This window comes from Schistocerca americana, chromosome 7, assembly GCF_021461395.2.
Source record: "Schistocerca americana isolate TAMUIC-IGC-003095 chromosome 7, iqSchAmer2.1, whole genome shotgun sequence".
Lineage (NCBI taxonomy): Eukaryota > Metazoa > Arthropoda > Insecta > Orthoptera > Acrididae > Schistocerca > Schistocerca americana.
In genome coordinates this window covers 257567492-257593225 of record NC_060125.1, presented here as the reverse complement: position 1 = coordinate 257593225, position 25734 = coordinate 257567492, and the positions used below count along the sequence as shown (strand labels likewise).

The 25734-nt window shown below is 40.1% G+C and overlaps 1 protein-coding gene across 1 annotated transcript in view; it reads right to left on the bottom strand.

Moving 5' to 3' along the window:
* LOC124623171 (sodium channel protein para) overlaps positions 1–25734 on the bottom strand; it is an 876466-nt gene that overhangs the window by 512808 nt on the left and 337924 nt on the right. The gene's annotated exons all lie outside the window — the stretch shown is intronic.

Below are 25734 nucleotides of genomic sequence, written 5' to 3'. Positions count from 1 at the left end.
CAAAAAGCAAATTCTACATGACATAAGAAGTCTTTCATTTTCAATGAAATGATGTGGTTTATTTGGCTGATTCTGTATCCCCCTGAAAATTATGCAAATAATGTTCAAAGTAAATTCACCGAGGATTCATGAAAGTGACTCACATACTGGGAAATAGTTATACCAATAATTTATGTTAACAAACAAAACTTTAATTCTCAGAATCTTACAGCAATCTGCCATCACAAGAATACTGTAATAATTTCAAACACGTACTGAAGAAGCAGCCACAAACATTAACAAAAATATTACAGCTCTTGCAAACTCTATCCTACATATTATGTTAGTTAATCTAACTCGGCTCACATTTTACTGCTATATAATTAATAAGATCTTTTGCAAAATGAAAAAAACCTTGCTCTACAACTGGTTCAACAATTAAATACCTAGAGCAAAGTTAGATACAGAAAAATGTAACACACATGAGCATTAGTACCAAAACAAGTAAGTAAATACAATCAATTATTGTTTTAAGCTGTCATTCTACAAACTAAAAATAAAATGAGACAATTTTTGCTCCTAACAGCACTAGATTAAAACTTTGCACTTACCATTTGGATTGTGGTTAGGACTAAAAACACTTTTAGAACAGTAACTAGATTCTGCTTCTTTGAATAATGCAATGGAGAGACAATACAAAAAGAGAAAACAATTTGGTGAATTTCAGTTGAAAAGATCAAAGTGAGCTCTAAGAGAGACATATCTTTCTGTTAGTTGCTTGGCAAAAAATAAATGTCTCTACAGCAAAATGATCTTTGTAGGCTGACCTCTCCACTGCCTTACCACCATACTGTGTATACTTGCTCTTTTGTTGCCCTCCTTCTTACATTAAAACACACGGTTCTAAGAGCTCAAAGTTGAGTGGTTGTTCCTAAAATGTCTGTTGAACATCTCAAGATCTCTGTGTAGCTAGTGAGCTCAAATTTTTTTCTTTGGCAATCGCAGTATCTCAGACATTCATATTCTTTATAAAGAAACAAAAGTTCTTATTCATGTACTCTAGTAATGACACATCTATGTTTAATATGAAATACAGGTCATTTACAACTAATATGAGCACAAATGAAAAATCTGAAAGCTGGATTTTATTATATTTCTCTCCCACTCCCTCACTCTTTCTCTGACCCTCCTCTCAATCGCATCCTCTACCATCCTTCTCACAAAACAAAGACATGCACTCATACCATTATCTACTCTCGGGCTACACAACATGCATGAGTATCTGTAGGAACACACACACACACATACACACACACACACACACACACACACACACACACACACACACACACACACACACACACACATACACACAGAGTCAAAACATAAAGACAATGAGGAACATAAGAACTTCACTAACTAACTGTATTAGTTGTAGTAGTACGTCTTTAATTTGTTAAAAGAATAATTTCACTATAAAGAAACCCGGATGTCAGGTGCTACAATGTAATTCAAGATCTTATACCTTCAACAAAATTTGAAGCATTTCACAGACATTATGATGAAATCAACTAAGATATATAATAATTTCTACAAAAAGGATAGGAAGTAGGGACAGAATGATGAAAATTGATAGTTAAATATTAAAATTCCAACTATGCTGCTGCATCCTTCTTGGAAGGAATTTTTTCCACTACATTGCATCACATCATTAACAGCTCCACCGTCCTGAAAGGCTGATGTTCGTTTTGCTTTGACATGTGGTCATTAATCATATTCTACCTTTCGATCTGTTAAAATAGAGCTTTTAATTGTTGTAGAGGGCGTTTCATTTTGGACTACACTTTTCAATATAACTGGTAAAGACCTGACTACTACAGATGTACAGCTAATTTTTCTGAGAACAAAGAGAAAAATGGTGAATTGGATGCTCATCGAGCTGTTACTCAGAGGAAAATGGGAATAACAGAACTTGCATTAAGAATTGCAGAGATGTAAACAGACTCCATAAATGGGAAAGTGGGTGAATCAGAATTAAAGAAACAAATATAAAACTACGACTAAAGATATTAAAAAGGTAATCAATGATGAAAAGTCAATAATAGTCTAATACCATACCCAAAATAATATATAAGAAAAAGCAATTCTACACATAAGCAAAAGAGAGAACATATAACAAATTAAAAAAAGATAAGTAATACTACAGCAAATAGTGAAGAAAACAGAGAGGAAGTTGTATGGATGAGGTAAAATAAGAAACTCTCATGGACTTCATAAAGACAATCCACAACAAAATAACAGGCATTTTATTACAGCATCGCTTGTCTCACCCAATAATTTTTCTGTTCTAATCCAAAGATGCTTTCTGTGTTCTTCAAAATCTAAAGAACTTCATTGAAAAACATTTACCCTTAAATTAATTTCTGGGTCTATGAAACCCATCACATTCTTATAACCATCTTGCACCAATCTTCCTATATGGTTCCCCATAAACTGTCAAAACACTTTTTAGAAGGAGATCCAGTCATGGTTCATCACTACCAATCAATAGCCTGGATGCAGTTAACTGCTGATATTGAAATAACTTCTTTCACATTTCCACTCTGTTAGACAATTCTGCACTGTAAAGCTCATAACTGTGGTCATAAAAGGAGGAGTATTGTTGTGCGTATCTACTGTGTTTGGATTTATTGAGGCCATGGCTGTTGCAATTTTCACAGTGTAATATAAGCAGTTGAAACAGTGCCAGACAATGTGCCCAAAATATTCATTGTGGATTTCAAATGTACATTACAAAAGTGCTTATCTGCTGATGACTAAACTAGCAGTACAGGCAATCAGTAACTTAAAACAAATGAATGACTACTCCAAAACAAATGCATTAACTATCAAAATTTTTTGTCATTTCCATTTTCACACTGATAGGTTCTGTATATAACATAGTACAATTCACTGCCCATCAAGGGCTTGATTTCCCAAATGAATGTTTTAAATTCACTGCCCATCAAGGGCTTGATTTCCCAAATAAATGTTTTAGAAGAAAAGTAAGTTATTTATTTACTTTTTTGCATGTAGCCATCAAGCTGATAACCTTAAATTAAAGAGCCAGTCTAAGGGTACTCTATAGTTCACTGGACTTTGGTAACATACTTAAACAGTTGGTACTCCACACAGTTTCAGTATTGAACATGAAACTTATGTCAACAAGAGTGGTGTTCTAGTCCTACTTACACCAGTTTTGTTAGAAGCTCTTTTTGTAGAATGCATTTTAACTATCAACTGTCTTTATTTGTCCCATTAGCCATCAACCAGTTGTCGTTATTAACCTTCATCAAGGATGGTCTGTCTCTTTGAGATAAGATATGACTGTCAATTTCCAAGGCAAAATATGTCAGGTGTTTGTACAATTTCACTGAATAATTTTTATACCGTTTAGCTTCAAAGGAATATGGAATGTTTTTAACTAATCTGTTGTATCCTACATCCTGGATGATGGTTAATAACCAAAACCAGTAGATAAATAACGGGACAAATAAACACATGGTGGTTAAAGTGCATTTTATAACATACTTTACAGCTGTTGAACCTCACCTTATAAAAAGCTGTTACAAGACTTGCATAGTTCAATTATTCATATTATGGTTTCTAGTCTTTAATTTTTTTATTTATTCATAACAATATTACTTATTTCTTTCTGAAAGAATGTTCTTTCACATAGCTGCAGAACATTCTAGACATTTAGTTTAGCATTCCTACAATGACGTCAGATAAAGATTAGGTGACAGCACTCACATATCTTATAGCTGCTGTATAAATGTCATTGCTCAACAAAGCCTGCAGCTAAATTTACATGGTGATCCATAGATGTGGAACACCCTTCTAAAAGAAAACCAGGTTGTTAAACAGAGATTTAAGGACAAGAAGTAAGGGATGGAAAAGGGGGAAAACCTGTGAGGGTACATTACCAACATATTGGTCATTTTGGAAGCTGCCATATTGGATGCAACTTGTAGTTTTCAAACGAAAATGAAGTCATGTGCCAACACACTGGAAGGTGTGATGGACTCTACGAACACATGAACCAGAATGTGAGCACAAACATCAACAATCCACTCTGATCTTCACCCCAAGTTCAATTGCTTTCATTTGTCCTCACAGACAGAAATCTAATGGATTTAAATCTAAAGAACATGGTGGATATCTAGATCTCCACAACCCACCAACGTTTGCAAAAACTGGATATTCAAGTATGCATGAACAGCTAAACTGTGATCAAGTGGGACACCACTGTCCTGAAAGTAAGTTGAAAAGTCCTGTCTTCAGACTGCAGTATATCTTCATCCAACAACTGTTGACATCTGTCTGCTTTTATTGTATCCTGAATGAAGAATGGTCCACAATGTCAGAACCCCACATTCCACACTAAAATATCACTTTTATTTCTACCTTTGACAGATTCATCCAGTGAGGGTTGACATCTAACGAGTATCTGTAACTCTATTCATTTAGCTCTCTATTCCCACAGACAGAAATCTAATGGATTTAAATCCAGGGAACTTGGTGGATATCTGGACCTCCATGACCTGCCATGGCAGAAATGATAATTTTCATCCATCTTCCACATTAGTTATTCTGGAAAGCACTTGATGATTTGGATCGTGCTGTAAGGCTGACATTTGCAAGTGGCAAAAATTCTTATTACTGATGTACAAATCACCCCAGTTTCCTAATTTCTTACAGAACAGTTGATGTTGCTTCATCCATAGCTGTTTTGGATCATCAAAATTTCAATTTGTATGTCACGGAGCCAGTTTCATATTATTTTATGAGAAATTTCGCCATAACACTATGGCTAATGAGTGGTGTCAGGGAAGCATAGGTTGAAACCCTCGGCAATGGACTTCTCTTCTTACATCAGAACAATTTCAGTGTTTTCAGCTTGTGTTAATCCCATCAGCTTTCACAAGGGCTATAAGAAAGAAACATCACTCATAACATAACAATAAATAAATCTATGCAAAAGTGAAAGGTATCATTGATTCTCTCACGTTATTCCTTACGTGTCTGATACATCACATGACCCCCTTGCATTTGAAAATTACAAGTTACATCCAAGATGGTGGCTTCCAAAATGGCCACCACACTGGAAATGTAACTTCACAGGTTGCCCCCCCCCCCCCCCCCCCAACCCCCCCATCTCATATTACTTGATTGTAAATATTGTAAATATCTGTTTATCTCTCTGTTTTTGTTTTGGAAGGATAGCTCACACCTGTGGACCACCCCGTATAATCTCACCCAACATGTAATTATAAACTGTGCATTGGAAGGTACACAATGTACTGACATCTTTTTTTCCCATAATTATTGTATTTGTGAATGGTGTTTGGCAAAAATATCAACCAGTCCATAACTAATTTTAAATCTATGGTCACTCAATGATGTATATTCTATGATTCCTCTTGAAAGATAATTCTTACAAATGTGAAGATCAATCCTTTTCGCAGTGTTGTGCACTTGTGAAATTTTCACTCAGTGCAGTTAATTAGTTTTAATATGCATGCTTTGGGTCAGCTCATGAGAAACAAATAAACTGATGGGTAAAAGGTCCTAATAGAAGTGTATTAAAAAAATTAAAAACATTATAAAAAAAAAGTTTCTTTCAGTTTCTTGTATGAGAGTTAGAACCATAACAGTATTATACCTTCTCTAACTGTGTTAATAAAAATAAGCGTTCTATCATAATAAATGAACATCATACAGTTGGACTGATGCTAATCAGTTTCTATGTATGCTACACACTACAATACCAAAGATTACTACAAAAATGTCTTGTCACCTAGTAATCTGCAGTCTTTGCACAAGATAAACTGATGTCATGTTAGTGTAATTCAGCAAGACTGTCAATCCGATCAGCTATTACCTAACATCTTACTGGGCCTAGCTCACTGGCCAACACAGTCTTTAGTTTCATGTAATGTAACCTTTATTTGTATATAACATTTGTTTAAATTATTCATGTGTCTTCATAATCATTATTCGTTTGACATAAAAAAAAACAAAAGGACACACTTACCTTACACAGATGTTGCAAGTGCTGAGTGCACCACACTGACAAGAGCTCAGAATTGACCTTTTTTTCCCTAATAATCTCATATTTTGACAAAGAACTAAGTAAGTAAAATATTACATTTACCTTCAGGTTTGCCCAATGTATTCTATCACCATTTATGACCAACAATAAGTTGGCTAATGATGCACTCACTGTGTTTTACATTCATTCAGTCCCTGTTTGTCGCAGTGACATTTTAACCTTTCTTATCTTTTACCATTTGTGACCCACAGTAAGTTGCCTAATGACACACTGCATCCCTTTTACATTCATTCAATCCCAGTTTGTCCCACTTACATTTTTATCTTTCTCATCCTTTACCACCTTATTTCATGTGGTACATCCTTCACAACTTTATTACTCCTATTTCTATTGTTTCACCAGTGTTTTTCTGCTTCATACATAATTTTCCTTCACTGTTCTTTGACATGCTTCATGAAAGTCAGAAGTTTATAATCTACAGATATATAAAACAGAGATGTCACTTGTAAGTTCCTTTACTGAATTATTTTTAGATAAAAATGAAACAGAAGTGCTCTGATATATTATGAAGAAGAATTTCAATATGCAATTTTTATCTTCTGTATAGTTCATTGCCGGCCGCAGTGGTCTAGCGGTTCTAGGCGCTCAGTTCGGAACCGCGCGACTGCTACGGTCGCAGGTTCGTATCCTGCCTCGGGCATGGATGTGTGTGATGTCCTTAGGTTAGTTAGGTTTAAGTAGTTCTAAGTTATAGGGGACTGATGACCACAGATGTTAAGTCCCATAGTGCTCAGAGCCATTTGAACCATTTTTTGTACAGTTCATTACTATGATAAAATGTACAATGGTCTATTTCATTCTGAAATTATATTTTAATAACTGAGATTTATTTAATACCAGTCTCATTATCTCCTTTACTGTGGGTGCATCTTTCTTATAGCCCTTTTTTGGGGGGGAGTAGGGAGGGTTAGAATTTAGCAGCTCATTAGTATCATGGAATTACACCCCTAGCACACACTATCACAAATGGAAAAGATGTGAAAGGAAATTGACTAAGGCCTACCCGAAGGAATGTTCATTCTAGTATTCATTAATACAATAATATGAGATGGTTCAGACTATCCTCGAGGATAACTTAATAGGAATCCTTTAAGGAAACTAGAGAAGATTGAAATTATCACAATGTGATCCAATAAAAAAACAAGGAGTCTATCTGTGATCATAAAACGATTCTACACTTAAATTCCAATAATTCCGCATGTCAGTTTATTTTACTTTCAAATGAAAATCTGCTACTTTCAAAGGCAGTAGCATGAGCGTAGAATTAAAATGTTATGATGGATGCTATGGGAAGAAAGGTATTCTTCAAAAGCCGTATAAACAAGATAGAAATTTTTTTTTTTAGCTTCATTGTCCAAGATGGCTACATGTCTTGGCACTGTAGTCATGAAAATGTGTATGTAGTTTTTTTTTAATCAGTCCTGAAGAAGGATGCTGTTAAAAAGCATAGCAATGGCCTCTACCTTGTTTATTAGCCTGTAGATCACAACACATCTACTGTATAGTGTCCTATTATCTTCACTCTTCCAATATTTGGAATCCGCCCAGGACTTTTTCATAGAATGCACAGATTTATAAGTGAAAAACTTATGAATGATGCTGGTGTGTAATTTGTGAAGTCACAGTACAATGGGCAGAATTTTATGGTCAGTATCTGAAGTTGTGGTTGAATGGTTTTTAATTGTAATGTCAGATGTAATGCCATATCTGTTGGTGATATGTTGTCCAGAAATGACATATTTAACTATTTGGCTATATGTCATGCATTACCAATGTTCAGCAATACTTTTAGGACACATCCAAACTGTATGGTGTTCATAGCATACATCCTGTTCACAAGAAATGTTGCCAAAACCTGACATCTTTGCAGCATGTATACAATTATAAGCACAATATAGAAAGCTACTTTGCTGAATGAGCATCTGCAATTACATTTAGGAGCAACATCATTTTACTTTTGTATATCTTTATCTTGGAATATCTTCACAAGGTAGTTAAATACTTACTTCATACTGGAAATGATCCTGATACTATATATGAATGTGTGCTATGTAGATTTATCATAGATCACAAGAAGGAAAATGCTTGGAATTGTTTTTTTAAAATACTGAATAAGTGGACCACCAATTAATGCTACACATACTCAGAATCTGAAAAAATTCCATTCTACTATTTTTATTCACATGTACAGATTTCCTTTGGTCAATAGCAACGTGTTTATCAGATGTGGCCCAGCCAAGTTTGATCTCATAAATGAGTCAATAAACCCAAGCCTTGTGTATTGTATGTACCTTGAAGTAGAAACTGAAGGAGTTCCCTACGGCTGATGAGAGTGGAGTGCCCGAAAGGTCATTATATAAGATTCCTGATTTTACAATAAATATGTTGCCTTCTAGGTACATTCATAAAACGTAATGTTGGTAGATGCTTAATGGCAAACAGGAATATTACACACATTTTCCAGTGTTATTTTAGTAAACAATGACACCATGTCAAGGTTTATAAGTTCTTCAGGCAATAAAAAAGGATCCTTAATTATATCTACAAACATCTAAGAATTTGGTATGTCCTGTTCAGAGTGTCTATCCAACTTCCAGAGTCAATATTTTGTTATGTATTTTAAAAATCTGTAGGTGGGGAATCTACAGCATTCAAAATTGGTTTGAACAGAACAATATCCAAATTTAATTTAAGCAGGCTGTATGCTACAATCTAGGAGAATCCAAAGAGCCTAAAAATTTCAGGTTCTGTGGAAATTATCAGGGAGTAACTTGATCAAGATATTTCCTTTACATCATATTAAAATGTGAATTACCATTTCTTCCTATGTATTTAATCTGAATTTGGAAGCTAAGTCACAAATAAATGTCACTTGTGCCAGTCCAGAAGTGTCCACCGCTTACTCGGGCAGCTGCCTCAAAGGTGGTTTACTCATCAGAAAATATCCATGACAGTTATGCTTTTACCAGTACAAAATTTCCTTAATTAAGTACAAATATAATTCTTTGGAAAATTTCTTATCTGAAAAGTGCAGCAAATTTCAGTGGACACAGCAATCATTCTATCAAGAGAAGAGTGCCGCACTGATATTTGTCATAGAGGCTGGTTATTGCCTATGTGAAGAATGAATGCTGCTATGTAACGGTCATCACAGCCTCACATTTCCAGTCAAATGGAAGCAATACAGTGCAGACCAGCAATTGGACATTTCAAAGGAAGTGAATCTCACCATCTAGGTAATATCTCCCACTATGTATCGTCTCATTTACAGTAGTTACATTACTTAAAATCTTGCTGTAATATTATAGTTTACCACCACAAAAACACCTGATATTTTCCCAGCACAAAACATGTTTTCTCATTTACACTAGGTACACACTATACCTTTATTATAAGGAAATATTTTGTAGTCATATTAGTCTGCCTCTAGCTTAAACAATACATAATTCTCTTCAAAGAAATTTACAAAGTTAAAAATTACATTTTTGATACACAGGTTTGTCACTCTCAATGATTAGGAAATCTACATTGTTTCCTTTAACTGATTATGAGTTTCACAAAGACATCAATACTGCACCACAAAAATAAATGAGAAGCAGCTTGTAATTAGAAACTGTTAACTAGGAAATGCCACCAGCTGGACTATAGTAATAAATCTGTTGTAGCTCATCAAAATATGATTCCAAAATCCTCAGCCAGCACTAGCATCAATGTACTAGAAGTTATTTTTAGAATGAACAGATTCCCACTGTCCAGGAAATGAAATGAATAAATGAGATGACTGATGGCTTAACAACAAAAGACTGAATGCTTTAAAGATATTTCAAGCATGATAAATCATAACTTGGGATATCACAAAAGAAAACAGAAAATACTTTTATGCCATCTGTGAATAACAGAAATCTGTTTTACCTCCATTTACTTCCAGGATCCACTTCACTTCCTCTAATCAATTCTTTTACATTTCTTTATATAATCTCCACTTGCATTACAACAATTCATACCTTCTTTCAAGAAAATCAGGATATCATGTTAACATTTTTTATCAGTTTTTGAGATTGAGATCTAAAGATTCGGTGTCGTTGATGTGCTGGTTCTACCTGAGGACATATTTTGTTCTGCATACTTCCGAAATGTCCATTGCTTTTCTTTTTTACTCGGTTTTTAGCTGCTTGTAAATTAACAGCGTATTCCTAATCGTGTTCCTCAGTTTAACTCTCCAGCTGTGGGCAATGTGCACATGCGCATTTAGCTCTTTCCGTATGATTTCTCAGGGCATACTTTCATGGCATTGTGCATACTTTCCAGGCTTTTTGTACACTGCAACTGGCTATTGACCCATCAAACATTTTTCTGTTTCACTGGAAGATTGGAAGTCAAGTACATACATTCTCGACCTAGAAATTGCCTTAGTCATTTTCACGAGTTTGTGTATGGAACCTTGCTTCAACATATATCACACTCAGAAAAATTATAAAGACATTTCTCCTGTCCTTATAAGATTGAATAAGATTTTTGCTGTAATGTACCAGTAATATTTGGTCAAAAATGTGCAAAGTACAAAATGGTTTGCTGTAGCACCAGCTGGAGGCAAGTGTAGGTGTGATCCCTTACAAAATATAACAGAGCCATTAGTATGGTGTGAGGCATGCCAGCCTGGTGATGTGTGGAAACAGCTAACAAAGCAGTATGTAAGCTGAACAGGGAAGAAGCCTTTCCACACTGGCAACTACCAAAATGGTTAGTACATGTTCCACAAGAAACCAAAAAGCATAAGCAAGCATAGCTCAGAAGCCATTTTACTTTAAAGTCAAACAAAGGGAAATCCAGATGGAATAATGTGTATGGGAGTTGTGTTTGCATGTGCATGTGTGTGTGTGTGTGTGTGTGTGTGTGTGTGTGTGTGTGAGAGAGAGCACGCATTGTCTAATTCTAATGAAGGACTGTTTGACCAAAAGCTTTCTTTGACGGTCTTTTTGTTGTGGCTATCTGTGACTCAGCATCTTTGCTATATGATGAGTAGCAACTTTCCTTTTCATAACGTTGTCATTACACTAAAGTCACTTCCATTAGTATCGTAGATCTATTGCCTTGGGGCTGTGACACTTTGGCAGTGCCCAGAATGCTGTTTGTAGACCACAGTTCGATTCTTTGTCAGGGTAGTTTGCTCTGAAACCATGGGACCTGGAGCCGCCACCAAATCAGGGCAGCATTGGCCCTAGGAAGCATCTTCCTGGCCTTCAACGCTGTGTAGTGAGCCGCTGCCATTATGTCACCTACTTGTCGCCTGTTGGATAGTGAAACGTGCATGAGCCGTGCCACATCACACACAGCCACACACTGCCTGGGCCTGGTGTTCCACTGACAAATGCAGTTGTGTCAAAAGCCACTGCCTGGACAATGCTGTGCTCTGTCAGCATTATGGGCGACAATATACAGGATGCCAATGAGTGAATTTATCACACTTTACAGGAAATAGGGGACATAATTGGCTAGTACCTGTCAGATGTGCATAGTGTACTTTGGAAGATTGTTCAGCACAAAGTATAGAATCAGTTTCTGTAGTATGTTTCACATGTAAGCATTACAGGCATATGGCTAGACAGTGCCGGGTATTAAAATGACTGATAATTAAACTTAAGAATTGAGTCAATATATTTTACTTTGTTGATGTTTCAAAATGACTGTCAAGAAGGGCAAGGCTTTGGCAAAGTCATAGACACATGGTGTTTCAGAACCAGAGGCAGTATGTATATTATTGGAAAAGGTAGCACAACTGACAACAGACAATACAGAGTTACATGGTCTATTAGAAATGTTGTCATCACTGCGAAATACAGATTTGTCAAACAAAAGTTTAGATACTCCTTTCATTAACTGGAGAAGCAAAAGTATGTGTGTTATATGGAGGTTCTCAAGGGAGCTGAACATTTGAAGAATTTAGAAAGGGGTTAGTTCAAAGGTACAGGAATTTTAAGGAACAGTGTCAGGAATTTTAAGGAACAGTTGAGTATGATGACAAAGAGGCTTTTAGATCAGTAGAAGAATTTGCAGGTAGAATAAGGAAAATCAATGGTTCTACATACGAGCTGGGGTAGAATGCTACAGTGAATGAAATTATTTCACAGGAGGCTGAACAGAGTGCAGCTGCCACATTTTTAATAGGGTTGCATCTGGAAAGTTCAAGGAGAGTACGAACAGGGTGCCGATTGATTTACATGCAGCTGTTAGAATGGCTGTAGAATGTGAGGAAATTAATGTGTCAACCAGGCTGCATGTTAGACAGATAGTGTTCCAAGTCAATATAAGGTGTTATAGATACAAACAGATGGGGTCTCTGTGGAAGCAATGTCGATAGCCACGGGGCCGTGGGAGGAGAGGCAGAGGTCAGTATAATGGTAATGGTACGGGGCTGGGAGTGAAGCAAGCATTAAACACCAAAGGGAAACTGAGGTCCATCTAGAGGCATTTCCAATAAAACTAGATTCTATGAAGTAATACGCAGAGGTGGATAGTGCAGTCAAAAGGATAGTGTGGAAGAAGAATTGCAGGATACTGTTGGACTCAGAGGCACTGTTGGACACAGAGGCACGTGTTTCAATAGCCAGTGGAGATCTGCTGAAAAATAAGCAATGGAAACCACCACAGTACAGACTGCATGTAGTGGAACATAAGAGATGTCACACTGTTGGGATCAGTGGACATCGATTTTGGCGTGGGTATGGTTCACTTAAGACAATGTGAAGAAATTGTGCCATGACATGATCCTGCAGTTGGATTTCTTGCATCAACATTGGGGCAATATTGACCTTCGGGAACACGTGGTGGAGTTTGACAGGAAAATGTTTCAGTTGGGCAAAACTGCTACCAATGTAACGATGTCGCAAGAGAAGTCTATTAAGTATGACAAAACTTTTAAACTGTGAACAATCACAGTAAGACTTATTTCACACAACTGGGTACTTAAGGGTGCCAGGAAATTACTACGGGTTCTGTTAAGTCTAGGAGTCTTGTGTGTGAAACCACTGAAAGTAAATGAAGTACTCCTATGTGAAAAGAAGTGTTGTATGCATACAAGGAGTAAATGGTGAAAAACTAGACCTGTGTTTGTGGATAACTTCAGTGCCGAGGATTTAAGGTTAACAAAGAGGTTGTTGATCACTAACATGGATACACTGGAGAAGAAATACTGGGACACAGTGGACGCTGGCTGTGGACAATCACCAAATACCACTGAAACTGCATTACAAAGGAAAGTGAAGCATCTGAAGGGGAGTGATAAGCAACAAATGGAAGAGCTACTCTTGGAATTTAGGTGTAATCCCCCCCCCCCAAAAAAAGAGGCCTGTAACGCATATTACACAGCACCGGATTCTGACAGGAATTTAATCACCAGTGTACCGCAAACTATACAGGGTACTGAGGTACTTGCAGCCACTTCTGCAGGAATTCATCAATCAGCAGGTAAAGGATGGGATTACTGAGGAAAGTAATACTCAATGGCGACCAGGATTATCATTGTGCCCAAAAAATCAATGGATGGACCATGAAAACACAAGTACTGTTTGAATCATCGACACTTGAATGCCAAAACTATAACGGGTGCCTACTCTTTGCTGAACATTACAGAAACCATACACTATTTAGGTCAGTGTGAGTATTTTTCAATACTGGACTTATTTATGGAGTGGCTACCATCAACTAGAAGTTGCTCCAGAAGATTAGCAAAAAACAGAATTTTCTTCACTGTGGAGACACAATTAGTTCAGAAAGATACCTTTTGAACTGAGAAATGCACTTGTGACATTTCAGAGGTTGTTGGAAGGAGTTCTCAGAGGGTTTAAACCATGTCATTGCATAGTGTATGCTGATGATATAATCATCTTTGCAAGTGATGTGGAGCAGCCCATACAACATTCTTGAGACTGAGGACAGAAAATTTAATTTTGAGTACAGAGAGGTGTAATTTTGTGTTAGAAGAAGTGGCATATCTTGGTCACATGATCAATAAGGATGGTGTTAGGACAGACCAGAGGTTAGTTAAAACAGTCCATTTTCTGTAACTTAATCAGTGAAGGAACTGCAATCATTTCTTGGAGTTGTGAATTATTATAGAAGGCTAGTAAAAGGATTTGTGGATATTGCCAGGCCAGTGACACAATCGCTGAAGAAAGGTTAAAAATTTGTTTGGTCAGAGAATTATCAGCATACTTTTGAGAAAATGAAAAAAGCTTCAATGATAAGTCCAATCTTAGTGTTTCCAAATTTCAATATGGAATTCATTCTGTCACGCAACGCAAGCTAATATGCATTTGGTTGCAAGTTGTTTCACAAAGTTGAGGACACAGAAAATCTAGTGGCCTACACAACAAGGTAAATAAACTCAGCGGAGAAGAATTATTTCACAACAGAAAAGGAAATGTTAAGCCATATCTATGGAATCACCAATTTCAAATATTATCTCTATGGGAAAAAGTTTTGAAAGATAACACATCACGCAATGTTGAAACAGTTGCTAGAGTTGAATGATTCATCTAGTAGGTTGACATGATGGGCAGTACGTCTGAATGTATTTGATTTTGAAGTCATACATTAACCTGGAAAGAAACACAGAAATGCAGATGGATTGAGAAGAAAAACAGCAGTACTACAAGCAGAAGATAATGAGCTTGAGGAATGGCAGGCAGCACAGAAGACAGGTGATGAATGTGAGCAGTTTTATGATCAATCACAGTTTTGTGTTCAGAATGGGTTGCTGTGCAGAAAAACTATGTCGGGACAGCGAGTTGTGGTACCAGCAAAGCTGAGAGATACAGTATCACTTGGTAGCAGGTCATGGTGGATGTATATTTACCAACTGGAGGGCAGTAGAAAGGTACTGGTGGAGGAACAGGAAGGTGGATGTTGTCCAACATGTGCAGAATTGCATTCAGTGTGCACAGAAAGCAGATCTGTGTTGGACAAGAGTGCCATCGTATAGGTTACCTATAGCATTAGTACATCTTCAATTGCTCAGGACTGTTGTATTATATCATTTTAAGGGATTAATGTATTAGCTAATTTCAACATAATACCTGCAGGGAATAAATATGTACTCATGACTTTAGACCATTTTTCAAGATAAGTGTTGTGACAGTGCCACGAGATTTAAAAGTGCCGCTACGTCAGTACGCGAACACGGCGATAGAGGCGCTCCGCAGCTCGGCCGAGCGCGGGAGCGCCACCTGGCTATGAACGGCGCCAGCCGCATGTCACGGCATGGCAGTCGAATGACAGATACGGAGTTAGTAGCATGTAACCTGCTATTGTTTCTACTTTGGTGTATCCACACAATTTATTAGTGATTAAAGGTTACAACACTTTTTGGCGACAACGTCGGATATTTTTTTTCCTGCATTGTGGGGTTGTGTGTTCGTGTCAGGGCAGACATGGAACAGCTTCTGCAAGTGCTCATTGAACAACAAACACAGCTGACGGCTGCTATTCAGGCGTTGTCGACGTCGCTTACTCATCGTCTGTCTTCCTCTTCTCCGCCTCCGTTCCCTCCTTACGACGAGGCCGCTGAAGACTGGGAGGATTATGAGAAGTGTTTGTGGCAACACTTCTTGGCTTTCGGTGTTGTCGACGCTCCTATGTGTAAGTCGTTATTTCTATCTTGGATTTCCTCACGGATCTATCAGCTGCTATCTCAGTTAGCCCCTCTGCGGGAACCTGCCTCTCTGTCCTTCCAGGAAATGTGTGACTTATTGTCTAACTATTACCGAAAAAACACCCACATCGTGGCTGCCCGCATGGCGTTCTACCGGTGTCGTAAACAGCCCCATCAATCTTACCAGGCTTGGGCGGAGGAACTACACAGTCTGAGTAGGAAATGTCAGTTTGTCATGGACACTCATCATGAGTCTTATGCTGATTCAATGGTTCAGGACACTATTCTACGGCTTGCTCCTGATAAAGAAGTTTGGCAACGTGCCTTACAACTGCCAAACCCGTCATTGTCAGAAGTTCTCAGCATCGCTCAATCTTTTGAAGTGTCTCACGCTGCTGGTGCGCAAATAGACGCGTGGTGTGATATAGGCGCCGTACAGACCACTTTAGACGCGGACAATTTGCCTGTTTCACAGGGGAACGACGATGTGGCGGCGGTTGACTCGCGTCAACAACATCACGTTGGGCCGCCACGCTCGCAGCGAAAACAGCAACCACAGAAGCAGGTTCGTTCCGCACTTCCTTCTTGTCCACGTTGTTTCGTACAGCATGACAGGGCCGCGCGTCCAAAACGTTGGGCCACGTGTAATTCATGTAGGAAAAAAGGCCACATTGCTTCTGTGTGTCAGTCCCCTAAAGTTCCTGTCGACGAGGACGAGGCATCGGACATGGATGTTAACTGTGTGCTTTCGCAAACAAATAAGTTGTTAGTTACTGTTCGTGTTCTGGATAAAGACATTCGCATGCAAGTGGACACTGGCTCTGCAGTAACTCTCATTAATTCTCACACGTATTTGGAGTTGGGCTCCCCTCCCTTGTCTCCAGTTACGCGAAATCTATGAACTTACAATAAGCAGAAAATTCCTGTCGTTGGCCAGTTTGATGCTTCCACTGCCTACAAGTCTGTTGTTAGGCCCCTCACGTTTTATGTGGTGGATCATGCGGGCACTGAAAACCTGTTCGGTTATGATGCTTTCCAGTTATTCGGGTTCTCCCTTGATGATGATGTGCACCTCATATCTGAGGATATTCCATATCAACAGCTGGATGGATTGTGTTCTGAGCCGGCCGGTGTGGCCAAGCGGTTAAAGGCGCTACAGTCTGGAACTGCGTAGCTGCTACGGTCGCAGGTTCGAATCCTGCCTCGGGCATGGATGTGTGTGATGTCCTTAGGTTAGTTAGGTTTAAGTAGTTCTAAGTTCTAGGGGACTGATGACCTTAGAAGTTAAGTCCCATAGTGCACAGAGCCATTTGATTGTGTTCTGAATTCTCGTCCGTGTTCTCTGCTGGTCTGGGTCGTGCCAAGGATTTTGAAGCCCACATTACTGTTAAACCTACAGCTCGCCCTAAGTTTTTCTGGGCACGCCCTATTCCGATGGCATTGCATGCACCTGTCAAAGCTGAGATAGACAGGTTGACAGCTTCGGGGATTCTCCTTCCTGTTACTTCCAGTGAATGGGCATCGCCAATCGTGGTGGTTTCTAAACCAAATGGGAGTCTGCGATTGTGTGGTGATTTTAAAGCCACTGTCAACGCTCAGAGCCTCATTGACACTTATCCTCTTCCCCATCCTGAGGAGTTATTTACCAAGCTCGCTGGGGGCCAGTTCTTTTCCAAACTTGACTTATCGGAGGCGTACCATCAGTTGCCGTTGGATGCGTCTTCCAAGGAATTTCTCGTCATCAACACTCCTTGTGGGTTGTATCAGTACCAGCGGTTACCATTTGGCGTCGCTAGCGCGCCGGCCATTTTTCAGGGGTTTTTGGAACAGCTCACAGCTTCCGTTCCCAGCTGCATCAACTACCTGGATGACATTGTTGTCATGGGGGCCTCCACTGAGGAGCACCTTCGCAATTTGCGTTCACTGTTTCAGGTTCTGCATTGGGCTGGGCTGAAGTGCAATCTGGATAAGTCACAGTTCTTCCAACCCACCATCGTGTATCTTGGTTTCCACCTGTCCCGTGAGGGTATATGTCCTCTACGGCAGCACATTGTGGCCATTACCGCTCTACCCCAGCCGTCTACGGTCAAAGAACTTCAGGCATTTCTAGGCAAGATTGCTTATTATCACAAATTCATTCCATCTGCCACGGCGGTGGCTCATCCTCTGCATCAGCTGTTATGCAAAAACGTTCCTTTCTGTTGGTCCGACGAGTGTGAGCAGGCTTTTGTCCGCCTGAAGGCTCATTTGCAGTTGGCGCCTTGTCTTGCCACATTCCGTCTGGGTCAGCACTTGGTTCTGGCGACTGACGCATCACAGTATGGCCTAGGGGCTGTTCTCGCCCATCGGTATGAGGATGGGTCAGAACAACCCATCTCCTATGCTTCCAAGACCCTCAACGATACCCAACGGCGTTACTCTCAAATCGAAAAGGAGGGTCTCGCTATCATTTATGCTCTAAAAAAGTTCAGCGTTTTTTTGTATGGTTCTAAGTTTCACCTCATCACCGACCACAAGCCGCTGGTCTCTCTGTTCAGCCCCTTGGTGTCACTTCCGGATAAGGCAGCTCACCGCCTGCAACGTTGGGCCTTATACTTGTCTCGTTTTCACTATGAGATCCACTATCACCCCACGGCCCAGCACACCAACGCAGACGCGTTGTCGCATTTGCCGATGGGCCCCGACCCGGTTTTCGATCGAGATGAACTACTCTGTTTCCACGTTGATGAGGAAGAACGTCGTGCGGTCGAGGGTTTTCCACTTACAGGTTTGCAGGTCGCGTCGGCTACTGCGCGGGACCCGGTCCTGCGTCAGGTGATCGGTTTTGTTCAACGGGGTTGGCCGGACAGGACCAAGGGCCGGGTATCGGATCCCCTTTGCAACTACCATGCCTTGCGCCTTCGTCTGTCTGTTCGTGAGGGTGTTGTTCTTCTGGCCACGGATGGCGCATCTCCAAGGGTTGTGGTGCCAGCCTCTCTTCGCAAAGATGTTCTCAAACTATTGCATGAAGGCCATTGGGGGATTTCTCGGACTAAGTCCCTGGCCCGCAGGCACGTTTATTGGCCCGGTATTGATTCGGACATTGCCCACATGGTCGCTGCGTGTGGTCAATGTGCTCAACAACTGGCTGCACCCCGTACAATGCCCTCTCCGTGGCCTGATCCGGCGCAGCCGTGGGAACGGGTGCACGCTGACTTTGCTGGCCCCTTCTTCGGCACTTATTGGCTACTGTTGATTGACGCCTTCTCGAAGTTTCCGTTTGTTGTTCGATGTCCATCGCCCACCACTGCGGCGACGACGCTGGCTTAGTCCAAAATCTTTGCGCTAGAAGGTCTCCCATCCACGATTGTCACGGACAATCTCACTGGAGCACACCCCCAGGTCCACGACACCTATGGATGCTGCTCCGGAGTTTTCACCCATCATCTCGTCAGGGGGCATGTTCCACGCGCAAGCTTCCATCCTGGACATTTTCGACCATACTCTCGTGTTTCTCCGCGGGATCTTCTCGGGGCCTCCCAAGAGGCTATGGATGTCTCCGCACTGTCCGTGTCTCCAAGGAAGTGAGTGTTTTTTTTCAAAGGGGGGACAAGTGTTGTGACAGTGCCACGAGATTTAAAAGTGCCGCTACGTCAGTACGTGAACACGGCGATAGAGGCGCTCCGCAGCTCAGCCGAGCGCGGGAGCGCCACCTGGCTATGAACGGCGCTGGCCGCATGTCACGGCATGGCAGTCGAATGACAGATACGGAGTTAGTAGCATGTAACCCGCTATTGTTTCTACTTTGGTGTATCCACGCAATTTATTAGTGATTAAAAGTTATAACAATAAGTAGAAATAGCCATATTGCAAAACCAACAGACAGCATCAGTGGTGCAAGCGCTAGTAAACAGCTGGATGCAGAAGTTCAGGTACCTGCGATGATAGTGACTGATTGGGGAACCAACTTTATGTTGGATTTGTTCAAGGAATGGTGCAAGCTGTTGAGCACGAAAAAACTGACGAGTCCGTAATGTTCTCAAGCTAATGGCAGAATGGAAAGAGATCTTAGAACTATAGGGAAGTTGCTTGGATGCTATATGGATACACACCATACCAACTGGGATATTCATTTAAGGTAGGCAGTCTCAGCGTCCAACTCAAAGCAGCACACAAATTTAGGATTATCACTGTATGAGGTAGTATATGATCATAAGATTATACTGCCACTTAGTATGTTAAGGGCCAAGAAGGGCATGCCAGGAGCATTGGTTAAGCGGTTTGTGAGAGTGATAAGGGAAATATGGAATAGGGTACACAAGGCCAATACTATGGCACTAGAAAATCAAAAAGAAGCAATGAATCATACAGTAAGAATGCCACAATACAAGGTGGGCCAATGAGTAATATGATCGATTTCTTGTACCCCAAAGCAGAAGATGAAGAAATTTTTTGCAAAATATCAAGGGTCATATCAAGTTGTGGAAACTATATCACCAGTGAACATCAACATCCAATGGATAACAAGGACAGCAACTGTACATATGGGATGTTTGAAATCATTTCATGGAATCCCAGAAGTTTCTAAAGGAATTATGGGGTGGGAACAGAAAGAAAACGTGAAAATGAGTATGTGGAGGAGTGAGAGAGAGGTTTTAGGTGAACCAATGGCAAGAACTCCATTACGCATTAAGACCTAGGAGATGTGAGTAGATTTATGTTCCGTGTTTGCAAGGTATAAGTACAGTATAAAGTATAGTATAAGTGTGATGAACTGTTGTGGGGGAGCAGGGGACTTTTAGTAGGAGGGAAGGGTAATGGGTACCCATGTCCTCAGATTGGGTACATCAAACAAGCTTGGAGACTGATGTTTGAAAAAATACTTGGCTATTATGCCATGTGACTGAGGAAATAATCAACTATGCAAAATCTGTACAAGAATCAAAAATATTGGATAGGGAAGTAGTAATAACAAAATGGTTACAGTCCTTGAAGAAGAATGTGTGAGAACCACGTAGAGGGGTATCAGAATTGTGAGAAGCTATGCAACAGGCTGTGTGAGGATGACTGGAAGTAAACTTGTTGTCACCAAACCAAAACATGGAGGGACTAGGGAAAGTGCAAAAAGGACAATCACACATATTAAAATTGGCCTTGGAACCTAACCATAGAAATTACCCTTCTATTTTAACCCAGCCACGGTAGAAGCAAGGACTGATGGAGCAAAGGTGTACATTTCAGTTTCATTTCCAGTAGCAGGGAAGCAGGCACAATGCCAATATTATGTAGTCCACACATAAGTGGGGGACTCTGGGGAAGTTTGTCAGGGTCAGGGTGCAGTAGTTGTTAATAATTGCAGAGAACATTACAAAAGTGTTACAGTGATGAAATTACAGTTTCTCCAAACAGAGGAATGAAAAAGGGCAGAACTGCTGTGCAGTGAAGTTACTGCTGGTGAAGAAAATGGAAAAGGATAGCAAGAAATAGATGATCAGGGCTGAGTTGTACTTTCAGCAGGCTGGGGCATATTAGTTGTACTCTACTTTGATAAAGTGTTAGTAGTAGCCAGTTGCTATGAACAGGGGAAGCTAGCAGTGGCAAAAAGGCTAGAGCTACACAGAATGTGATTGTTAATAAATGGGATATCATGAAAAATAGTGGGACCTAATTTCCGTCAACCTGCCACAATTACGGGAATAACTCATCTGAGCACTTCACAGACTCGGTTGTATTGGCCAGAGGAACCTATGGAAATGTTACCAGCCATGAATCTAACTATTTTGAAATAGACTTGAGGACCAAAGTTTATTCACTCCACAGACAAACTCATTAACGAGCAGGAGCGGGTAAATCATCTTGGAGACGCTGATGCAGCATTTGTATCACTACAGGGAGATCCAGAACCAGAGAGAAATAACCTTGACCACTGTCATACCAGGTACCACAGTGGCACTAGGCACAGTTCTTGTTTACATGTATAAGAAGTGAAATGGAAGACAAAGTTTAGAGCCAGCCACTGTTAAAACCCTGGTGGACTGGATTTCTAGAGTCTAAGAGGCAGTAGTGGGAACTGTAACAGTAAGTTAAGCTAAAGAGGAACTAATGGAGCTTAGGATAAGTAGTACATAAGGAAACGTAGTGGTAAGAGCAATCTTCAGTAAATAATGGACAGAGCCTACTGAGGCAACCATCAGAGAACTTGTCACCCTAGTTTGAATACAGGTAATATAGTTTAAGGCAACTGGGTCTTTTTAAAGAGGAGGACAATGTAGTGCACTGACCATATTTGGTCAGAAATGCACAAAGTTAAGAAGTGATTTGCAGCAGCACCAATTGCAGGCAGGAGAGAATGCTATGCCTCACAAAATATAACACAGCTGTTACAACACTGTGAGCAAGCCAGCCTGATGAGGTGTGGAAGCAGTTTACACAGCAGTACCTATGCAGAAGAGGGCAGCAGCTTTTCCAAGTCAGAGGCCACCAAAATATTTATTATAGGATATGTTCCACAAAACATACCAATGACCAAGCAATTGCAGTTCAGAATGTATAAAAATGTAGCCATTTTACACTGAAGTCACTCCTGTTAGTATCACAGCTTCATCACTGCAGGAGTATAACAATTGAGTAGTGCACAGAAAATTGGTTGCAGACAACAGTTTGACTCTGTGTCAGGAACCAGCTTGTCAACCATCAATGCACGGCAGCTGGGTTGTTGCCATAATGTTACCTGCCTGCCACCTGCTGGACAGTGCAGAGTGCATGAGCTATGCCACAAGACACGTGGCCATGGCTAGCTGACACCACTTGAACCTGGAGTCAATGCTGACAGAAGCAGTTGCATGACAAGCCACTGCCTGCCCAATGCTACACTCTGTCAGCATTGCAGGGAGACAATACACAGAAGGCCACTGAAAGCCTCAGCTGCGCTGCCACTTCCTATATTGAGCCACGATGTGGAATCTTAATAAAGCAATTTGGAATTTCAGTCTGTTTGATTGGCATTGTACACCATTCCCCTGCATCCCAAATCCACCACATATTACACTGTGTTTCATGCATTATGTACGATAAATGTCCATTAAAAATTGCTTCTAACTATGTAAAAAACTGGTCCACGAATTTACACAGAAACACCATAGCCCTGCGGGGTAGCCGCGGGGTCTGTGGCGTCTTGCCACAGTTTGCGTGTCTTTCCCCGTCGGTGGTTTGAGACCTTCCTCGGGCATGGGTGTCTGTGTAGTTCTTAGCGTAAGTTAGATTTAGTTAGATTAAGTAGTGTGTACGCCTACGGACCGATGACATCAACAGTTTAGCCCCATAGAAACTTCCCACAAAATTTCCAATTCCAAAAACCAGAAAACAGAGGGTTAACAGAATTTCTGTAGTTTTGATAGAGTCAATACTTCATCATTTTTAGATGCTTTCTCTGATATTATTCGTCCTTTGCTTTCTTTCCACATAAATATTTCTTTAATGCATGGAAGCACAAATGCAAACACAGCACTAAACAACAAAACTTTTCTTGGGAAATCAAAACACCTGCTCTCCTTTTATTTTGTTTGGCAGTATGGTGCAGGATGATGTTCAAAGGTAATTTATCAAAATTCCCTTCTCTAACTACTGCTACATCTGATTTAGTATTACACTTCGGTACAGTATGTCAGAGTTACCTGTAAATGATGTACCTGTAAATGATGTAGGGAACTCATTAGCCCCAGGACCCCAGTCACAATTAATGTTATTTCATTTCCATAGGAGCAGTATGCAATTCTCCTTCACTGGAATTCGACTGCAATCATGTTTTAACATCTGTTCTACCCTAGGCTTCTACTGTAAAGTGTAGTAAGTTTTCTGAATTTCTGTAAGATATTTTTTCCATGTTATGTGTTTAAATATTTGTTGGTAATAATTTGTCAGTACTTCTGATGCTCTCTTTAGCGTATCAGTTGAATAGAGGACTATTCATCTTGTCTTTCTCTACACATACTATTTCTAACCTGCTAATACAAGACAGGCATTTCACACATTTGAGAAACATTATAGCACAGTGTGTGATATGAGGCTTTCCTAGTATATACGCTGCTTCCAAAGTTCTCGGGTGTACTGCCGGATCCATTTGTCAAAAGTCCGTGATAATTTGGCAAATAACCATTTTGCCATCATCAGTGGTGCTGATGGAATATGTCTGCTGCATGGTGGCAGTATTTACGCCTGCCTGTGCAGAGTTCAAGCCTCCCTATTCCCACACCGTGCTTGGTGTGAGGGGGATGTGAGGTTGCAGTGGTGGGCGGGAGAGCCTGTGTTACCTTCCACCCACCATTCCTGTCACATCTCACATCTATCTACCACATTCTGCTTTGATGAAGCTTAGTGGTGGCTCAGTTGGAAGGACATGTCCCTGTTGATTGAATTATCAGTCACATGGATTTCAATTGCATCTTTGAAAACAGGAGTCCCATATGCCACTCACGTTTTGTACATCAACCTTCAATTCCACGGATCATTTGTCCAATGTAAGTTTTTTCCAATTTTCAAGGAACTTGGTACTTTTTTGAGACCCACGTCAACTTCTGCTGTCTCTAAAAAGTTCCTATTTTGGCCCTGCAATGCAAGAGCTCAAAAGTAACACAGATGCCGAAAACATGGAAGAAGATGACAAGAATACTGCTTTCACACCATTTGCTGGCAATGTGTTGTCAAAAATTGACAGACTACTGTGCAAATTCTGGGGCATGTAAAATTCTGTGCAGTTGTTATATTGGACAAACGATCTGCACACTCAAAGATCAATACAGAGAACATGAGTGCCACACCTGCTTACTGCAGTTCAACAAGTCTGAAATAGCAGAAAACTGCACTGAAAATGGACATAAAACGGGTTATCAGTAAACGAAAGTCCTGGTTTGCATCGATAAATTTTGGGACTCCAATTTCAAAGAAGTGATTGAAATCCATGTGGCTGATAATTTAGTGAATTTAGTGAACAGGTAGCCAATACAGGGAGTGACATGGGAGCCAATACTAAGCTTCAGCAAAGCAGAACATGACATCCAGATGAGAGATGTTATGGGGACAGTGGGCAGAAGGCAACTTAGACTCCCCACCCCCAACCAAGCCATTACCACCACCACCGAACACAGCACAGGTTTGGTGAGGCTCAAACTCACTCTGGAGTAGCTGGCATAAATATCACCAGCACACAGCAGATACATCAGCACTGCCTGATGATGGCGGAACGGTTATCTGCCGAAATATTATGGATCTTTGGTGATTGCATCCAGCAGTACACCTGAGTACCTTGGGAGTACTATAGCAGAGCATACACAGTTACTGTTTACATAATTTCTTTCCTACAAAACTGAATTTTTTTATGACCAGATATTGACTCTCTCTTTACCTTGACTGAACCAATGAAAGTGTTATATCTGCCCTGGATGACCCAAACTGGTACATAATATTCACAAGTACCAAACAAAGATTTAAAATATAATTTTTATTTTACTGACAGAGGACAGAAACTATATATTCAATAAAGTTAAAATTCCGATTTTCAATAAAATTACACCTTCCACTGATCTCCTCTACAACTTTGACCCAACTGCTTGAAATGTTCAAGTTAAGTGCATTTGAGAAACTCATCTCCCAGAATTCAAAGACAGGCAATTCGACAAAGCACGGAAGTCCTTGGAGTGGTGACTCACAACAAAAATAATGCATGACAATTATGACACTTAACCAAAATTATGTGTCTGCAAGACAGGCGAAATGTCATATCCTGGGGCATTAGACAATATTAGGAAAAATACACTGAAAATTAGGCCACAAAATCAAAAAATCAATCAAGGCATGAAAACTTTATATCATGTTAAGGAAGTAGCCTTTACTGACAAATCCATATGTAAATTAAAATTCCAAGGATTTGGTTGATTTAGTGAGATCTATAAGCTATGCAGATAAGATGTCATGCAGC